Raw genomic sequence first — 8,638 nt, 5'->3', positions numbered from 1 at the left:
GACGCAGTAAGTTGTGTTCCAGGCACCGTGAAGTGGGCGCGGCTCAGCCTGTTAAAGTCGTAGACTAATCGAAAACGTTAATAACAGTTTAACAGAATCAGTTAAATTTAGTTAAATTAGTTTTTCAAATGCAGTTTTAAAAAGCAACATGAAGCCATTATTTTATAAAAGGGAACTAATAGCAACTAAAAGGGAATATAACAAATATAAATGGAGAAAAAATGCTAGTGACAGTGAGATGTGGTTGAAGGTTTTTGGGAAAAGATATTAAGTGGACTTTCAGTTAAGATTATTTTGTCAAATCAAGCTGCAAATAAAAAGCGATGTGGACAGTAGCCTATCAAATGGGACAGACATGTAAAAGAGAAAGCCACATGACAAGAGGCTGCCACAACAGAAATATTCTCCCATATTTGTCTTGTGCCACAGTGTGGATGATTATATTCAGTGGCAAACTCCCACTGACTAATCAAGCTGTCCATGAGCGTGAGAATATATTGTGGCCTACACCCACAGGGGCCACTCAGAGACCTGAGAGGTCATTTTTTAAAAAGGCCTCCCCAGATACCAACTATGCAGTGGGAGTGACACACTCCTCTCTGTGGCAGCTGGCAGCTAAATTAGCCAGCACTTTAAACTAGCTCATCTCAGCTGGCTATTTATAAGCCAGTGCAGGATTAGTTAACAGCTGACAGCAGCTTCCATTAATAACCCTCCAAACTAACTTTCTATTGTAATTCTGTCTTTGTAAGTGCAAAGCTATTGCAAACCAGTGTTGTTCATGTTCTGATTCTGGTAACCTGGAGCCACACCTGTTTGTATACAACATAAAAAATTAAAAATGTCACCAAATAACAAATTATGTGCGTTTTGATTTGTCACTTCACTTGTGGTAAGTGAACAAAGAGCGTTGAAGATTTGAAATGGCTACATCAGAAAAACATCTATGAGCATGGCAGTGTTTTAAGTTACATACTGTATCCGCTTTTCATCATTGTGGATAACAAGCAAATGCACTCGGACATATCTGAAGCATCAACAAATGGAAGATTAAGAACACAATGAGAACCTTAATCATGGGAGTCATTGGAGGGAGAGGTGGAAACTTTCACAGATGTGTGTTGCCAAAAAATCACTCTAAATGAGTTTAAATATAGTTTAGCAAATTTGAAAACCTTTAACAGAATATTCTTTTTCCTTTCAATTATTTTCAAGTCAATCAGATGACAGATAAACAAATCATAGTTAAATGTATTTGGATGAAAATATAGCTATGATTAGTCTTACAGTAGTCTTTGTAGCGCCTGTTCAAGGCGGGAATGTTCCACCTCACCAGGGAAGCATTGTTGTCTTTATGCCGACAGCAGAGGTCGTCACAGAGCGGGATCGACTTCTGTGTGAAAGGGAGAGCCAGCATGGTGGGACAGGATACTGACACTGTTGTGTTAAACGTCACGCCTCTGATTCAGGCATGCTAGTTAAAATCACAAACTAGGGCGACTTTATGTTGGCTTTGTTTGGTTCATTGTAAACAAGCAAAAGCAGCATAACAAAGGGTCTTCTTAATGGCAATATAGTGGGATCTCTGTATAAAAGGGGCTTACATGTAAATGTCAGCAGGGCTGGATAAAGTCAAGCTGCCTAAAAGTCAATTTACAGGGCAAATTTTGTCTGAAGAACAAATCAGTCAGTCCTATTTTATCTGCTGAGATACAGTTTTATAGCTAAGAGTTGCTTGATTTCTTAATTCAGTAAATCGTCCAAATGGTACTTTGTATTGTTTTCTTTCGTTGACTTAGACTTTAGATGTAGCTGAAATGTTAATTTATTCATTAGTGACAATAAGTTCATTTTTATTGCAGTGTAAAGGAAGGCAAAGGCACCTAAACTCAATTTTGTCCCTAAATCAAAATAAATTGTTGGTGGACTGATGGAAATTTTCTGAATTTTCCATTTTTAAGAAAATAAACAGGCCAATGTAATCACTTTAAATATCACCAGAGTACATGTATAAATGATACAAAAGATGCTATAGCCACTGCTGAAAATGTTAATAATCATAGTTCAGACATACAACATTGGAGATGAAGCAGATTTACAGTGTATAGACTATATATAGACACCAGTTAGAGAATTGCTTCAATGCTCTTTTTTGTACCAATATATATTGTAAGCCCCTCTAGTCTTAGCTCCAACCATTTCAGTGGGAGACCTGCTCGTTGAGTTCAGGTGGTGGCCTGCGCAGAAAATCCAGGCAATTCCAGTGAGTGCGATTATCCTGGGAAAGCAAAAGGGATGGTGGCTATGCATGTTGGAGTGGCCTAGCGCTCCATCCCATCTAATCCTCTTTTAATTAGGGTGAGAGAAAATGCGGGACCCCTCCTGGATTAGTCACAGCACATTGACAAAGCACCAAGCTGGGACTAGTGTACAGGACTGGTGGCCAGTGTGGCCAGTTAGGTACAGCAAAGACCCTCTCAAGCGTGAAAAAATGCTCCTCCCATCCCCCTGCGGCTACCTGGAGTTTGGCTTTTCTGCTTCTAAAACAAAGTGTCTCTAGTCTCTGGTGAACTGGGAGGATAAGTTACAGCATATGATTCGCTCATTTCCAATCCTTCCCCCATTTTTCACTCTCACTTGATAGGCTACTGTATCTGCGGTCACACTTGCTCCCTATTATCCACCCTTTTTGCTAAGCCTACAGGGTACTTTGCCCTCCTCGTTATCGCTCCCCATCCCTAACTATCTCTCTTCATGCTCTGTCTGTCAATTTCTACATTCCCTCCTTCTTTCTTGGTCAATAATAGAAGCTCAGCCTCATGCTGATGGGGATTGCGGTGAACAAAAGAATCAATTAAGAGCCAAATAGTCTGTGCTGCCTACTCAGATCTTTGAAGATGCACAGATAGGGCTTAAAGAAACTAGTTCAATGTAGTACACAGTACAAAGTCATACAGTTCTGGATTACCATGCTTCAGATCTACATGCAGAAGAATCTGGATATAATTGGCACATGTAAATGAATCCATGTAATATGCAATACAAATTCAGGGTTTTACTGTATTAAAACAGTAGTGTTTGTGTAATTTTTTGTTGTGTTTTCAGGATCTCAGGCAGATGGACACACACTTATGGCGAAATTTAGGGTTCACAGATTTGATCATAGAACATCAACTGAGCATGTAAAATCAATTCTGTGGTGCTAATCCAAAAATAGACAACAAGTGCAGCTGGCATGAATAACATGAGTCTGTAAATGTGAAATCTGACATCAGTGGGGGCTTTGTCTTCTGTAAATATCCTGGATGTAGATTATACAGTAGATGTTTGATAAGTGATTGGGTAAGTGGCCACTAGGGGTCATTGAGGTGGTTCCAGTGAGCTGCCTGCTGACAGTGTCCCTATCAGCAGACAGCAGCGCTGAGCACAGGTCCGACCCAGTCTGAAAGAGAAACAGTGCTTTAACTACACTGAATAAGAAAATTTTCTTTATGAGTAGAATCAGTTGTATAGTTTTTACATTAGAGTCTGAAGAGTCAAAAACGGAACTCTTGCTCTATGAAAAACAGACTGAGAGCGGGACATTGATGTTTGTTTTATATACAGTTCAGGGTTCTGGGTTTCAATCTACCTAATGCGATCCATTAATATATGGACAGCTATGTCGTTGTGTATCAAATACTGAAAAAAATGGAGTTAGATTCATCAATTCAGCAGCTGACGTGGGTTTGTGGACTGATAAATGACTTGTCAACAGTCAATATGTGAATTCATCAGTTTATCATCTTTTTTCCAACTCTGTACTTCCCTACATGTCAATATCAGATCAGTCTTGCGTGAGGTTTTAATGGCACCTAAATGAGTGAACAGTGACAGATCAGTGTAACTCTGAACTCGTGATCAAGGTGTAACAATGGTCATTCAACTAAGTTTTAGCAAACCCAACAGGTGCTGAAGCAGCTCTTGTCTGACCATCAGTGCGATGTTAAGAATATCATGACTGAATAAGAGGATGTATCTCTTTCCAACATTTGAAGCAAATCTAATCAGCTTCATCTGAGATAATGTGTGTAATGCACTGACAACATGACATACAAGTGTAAGGAGTGAAGCCGTGACACACACTTTTTAAGTTTGTCAAAATACAACCAGAGGTATCTCTACCAACAGATGGAAGTTTGCAAGTGAGCCGATCAGGCCTCACAGGAGCCATTTGGCAACTGTCGCACACAGACACTGAAACCATCCAGGTTTCACTGTAGCAGGCAGGTTATAGAAAGGTGGCAGACATATTACTGATTGATGGGCAGAGGATGTTTGTTCATCTAGATTCGAACATACTGCATGACACCAAACACTGCACTCCCCCTCTATGATGTCATACTGTTTGTCTCATTGACATGAAGCTATTCCAGTAATGAGCGTATCACAAAGTCATATTATGTGACTTATTACACAAGATTTATTAATTATGAGATTAGCATATTATAAGAAACTTCATATTGTATAAATGACTTATCTTATAATAATGAGATAACTGTGGCATAATTATGAGACAATTAATTTCATCATATATAATTATGACTTCAGTAGGTTATACCATAATTAAATAATGACATGGAACAGCTGTGTAATTATCGCATCATATCCTGTCTGATGTGAAATAAATATATTTATTGAACAGCAGACAGGATCATTAAAGCAGAGAGGAATGAAGTGAAGGGGCTGGACTGGAGAAAAGGACAAACTTCAGTGAACTGCAGCTTTTCCTGCCTCACAGCCTGTAACACTGGGTGGCAGTATGTCCCTCTAAACAAAAAGGTTTCACCCTCTGTCTCCAGCAGAGGAGCTCAGTCTGTGGGAAGTGAGAGTCTCTGAGGTGACGTTGGAGGATTCCTCATCTCGCTTTGACCAGTCTGAAGCTTCAAAGAGGTCAAATATCCTAAAACACTGTTTGACAAGGGTCTAAATCACTCAGTGTTATTTTTAATTCACTGCTATGCACCCAGATAAGAGCTATGCATTAAAATAGCTCCTTTTTGTCTTTTGTCATGGTGTTCTGCATATTTTAATAGAAGGCCAGTACACTCAGACTTAGACAGGTTCCGACATCTAAAGGCAGTCACTATTAAGCTTTAGTTTGCTTTAACTGATGAATAAAAAATAGGCCAGGTTCAGCTAATTGTATTGATAAAAGCTAATTGGCCTTTTTTTAATAGTGGATGAACTATATTAATGTCTGTGTATGGGTGTTTTTTATTCATTTAAACATATTTGTAAAAGAACCTGTGAAAAACATTTAATTGTTTTTTTTTTTAAATATGGAAATGTTGTATTATATTGAAACATAAAGATTAATTTAAACTGTGTGAAGAAAAATGCCAAACCCTTGTATATTTTATTTTCTAAACTATAATCTACAAGTCGTATGCTGTTATTTACATTTATTTGTTTTCCACTGATCCTCTATTGACATTAGCAGAAACAAAAGTATTACATTTCCTATAGAAAGCACATTAACTGATCTACAATGTAGTCTGTGTCTCAAAGAGCTGTTGTTCTATAACCACTGTGGCGCTTCACCCAATGAGATCTTCCATATAAGAAGTGTATTATATTCTAACAGACTGACAGTCACAGGAGAAGCCTGAGGGGATTTATCAACTCTGCATGAAAGAGCAAGCAAGGTCAATTATAAAATCACACTATATATATTCTTCTTTTCTTGTTTTAGTCTGGCTACATTTCCACAGAATCAAACGCAAAATGATAAAAAAAAAAAATCAATTTACATTATTATATATAATACCAGATTATCCTGGAAAAGTCTGCAACAACTGTGAATAAGCCTCCAACATATGACTTTACTCCAAAAGTTGACAGTGAAGATAGAGGTCACAGAGGTCACAGCGAAGATAAGCTGAGAACTTGTAAATCCTGTCAATCTGTTTTCAAATTACTGCAGTAACAGCATGCGAGGTGTTGTTTCCGTGTATTATGGTAATGTAATAGCTGAGGCAGGCCTTGGTCTGCAGCTCCTGTTTGTTCGCAGGTACAGCGCTCGCTGCGTTTGGCATTCTGCTCCACTTCTCCCACTGAAATGAGTTCTCTCTCTCCCTCTAAACTTACAGAGGATGCGGCGCCCACACAGCTGTTCTCCCCTGAGCTGGCGTACATAAAACATAAAAGGCGAGCCTATATGAAAAATGCACAGAGCGCTGGAATATAATGTGCTTGATAACCTGCTGCTGTCGGGCAGGAGAGAGATAAAGAGAGAGGCCTGCCCTGGATAGATTCCTTTTCTGCAGAATTCGTTTGACTGCAGGCTTGGATGGCTGCCTGTGCAAACATTTACTCACCGCGCTCAATCCATGGATCACATTACAAAGATTGATTGTTCACTTGCCTCTCACCCTCTACTATTTCATTGGCCAATATCAAATCAAATGGGATTCTTGAAAGAGGAGAATCTGAGGGGTAGAGTTGTTATGCACAGAATAAGTAACTGTGCTTCTCAGGCAGACGCGAACAAGCCCAATGAGTGTGTGTGTGTTTTCGAGCAAATTCCTCCCATTGTTCTTGTGTATTTGAGATGAATTGAAATGCTGAGTGCCAGGCAGCGAAAACAAGTCAAAATGATTGTTACAGCTGAAGGAATGGCACATTGCGCTGTGTTTCTCTCGCTCATATCGCCATGTAAATTAGCCAAGCTGCCATGCGAACTTGCAAGGCAATTAATTTGTGACACACAGGTGCCTCGCTACCTACCGCCGTGTAATTGCAAAGTTCACAAAAGCGAAATTAAACAAGGGAAACACTGGATTGCGTGTGCTCTCTTTGGAGAATTTGTAGTCCAATTAAAGCTCAGTAGGTTTGAGTTGTGGTGGCACAGATACTGCATCCTGTGGTCGTGCCAAACCTTGGCTCATAATCATCATTTCAGCTCGAGCAATTGCCAAATATTTACTCAGTTGTTTTTAGGGGCCTCTGGGTACTGTATCAAGAAGCCTAACTAAGAAAACAATTGTTCAGGAGGCAGAGCGAGGAGCAAAAACTCATAATGAAACAATGTGAAAATGCCTCCGGTCCCTCGGTGCGCCGCAGAGAACCAGATCGAAACAGACATTACTCTCAGTTCAAGGTGACCCACAGCTTTTACCCCAGTCTTTTCCAACCAACTACACCAGCCAAAGCGAATCAAATCTATAACTCTATAAATCTATTCTGTGCAGCAGGCAGACACACTCCCCTTGTGTTTTAATCAATTCAAAAGTGAAAGCAGGTAAAAAAAAAAAAAAAGGCAGGAGATGTTGGTGTTGGTGTGTCAGAACTGTTCAAGAGGAAGTAAAGAACCAAGATGTGGTGCTTTGACCCCAGGGATGGAAGGTCAGCACACAGGATGCTAGGCTTTCTCCTCAGCTAACCTGCTTTCAAAATAACCAAACTGCTCCCGGAGACCCCGAGCAACAGCAGATTAGCCCCCCTCTGCTGCGTCTTGTCCTCTCCTGCCAACACACTCGTGCTCTCTTTTTCCATTTCCCCTCGATGCCTTCCTCCCATCATCATTTTCCTACCCTCCCCTCCTTCCCTCCTCGCTCTCGCCCCCTCACATCGTTAGCATTTAGATAGTTGAGAGCAGAGGAGCTTGGGTAATAGGCTTTTCCCTTCCCTCCATCCCTCTTTCCCCTCTTGCTCAAATCAGCTGAAGTAAGAGGGATTAAATCAAAAGAACAACAATGATGATGAGAGCGACTGCGAGGGAGAGAAAGGGAGAATCAGGGGGTGGTGGGGCTGGCGGTGCATAACGCTTGATCGGCTGTGAGCTCATTAACCCAGGCCTTGACAGAATTGATGTTAGAGGTGATTGGAGATTATCACATTTAGGAGATACTTCATCCCCTTATCTCTCTCAGCCCCCCCACCCCCCCATCACCCCCCACCCCCTCCTCCTCCTCCATGCCCTTTTTTCTCCTTTCCTCCACGGTTCTCTTTCTCTCGATTTCATCCAGGTCAGCTGCCCCCGGTTCGATCCTCCTGGGTGTGCGGGGGTGTGTGTGTGTGTGTGTGTGGGGTGGGGGGGGGGCAGATACCATCAACACCGGCTCCCGTGTCTGCTTGATCTCCTAATTCTGCTTCATTTAAACTTCATCAACTGTTCCACTGGACCGGAAGCGGAGAAGAATGAAAACAGCTTGTGTGGAAACAGCTTTTTCTCCCTTGCTCCTCTTTTGTTGTTCAATCTGATATGATATCCCCAAAGCTGCTGCAGCAACCCCGACCAACGCCCACACACACACACACACACACACAAACACACATACAACACACACACACACACACACACACACACACACACACACTCCACCTCCCCTCCTGAAACACACACTCTTGCTCATGCATATAGACACCTGCACTGCAAGAAATGTTCACCCTCATCAAGTCATTTTTTGTCAATCAAGTCCTAAAAACTGTGTTTGCTGGTTTTTGACACGTCAATTTGTTTCAAGAAATTTCTCGAAGTGAGTGTTGGTCTCTTGAAACGAGACAGGATGAAACAGGTCAACCCAGAAGAATAAAGAAAGAGGATATTTGATTTTAGTGCGGAAACACTGAACTGATTGTCAGAACGATAAAGGAG

This window comes from Seriola aureovittata, chromosome 18, assembly GCF_021018895.1.
Source record: "Seriola aureovittata isolate HTS-2021-v1 ecotype China chromosome 18, ASM2101889v1, whole genome shotgun sequence".
Taxonomy (NCBI): Eukaryota; Metazoa; Chordata; class Actinopteri; order Carangiformes; family Carangidae; genus Seriola; species Seriola aureovittata.
The sequence above is the reverse complement of the archived record's forward strand: the minus strand, read 5'-3'. Positions refer to the sequence as shown.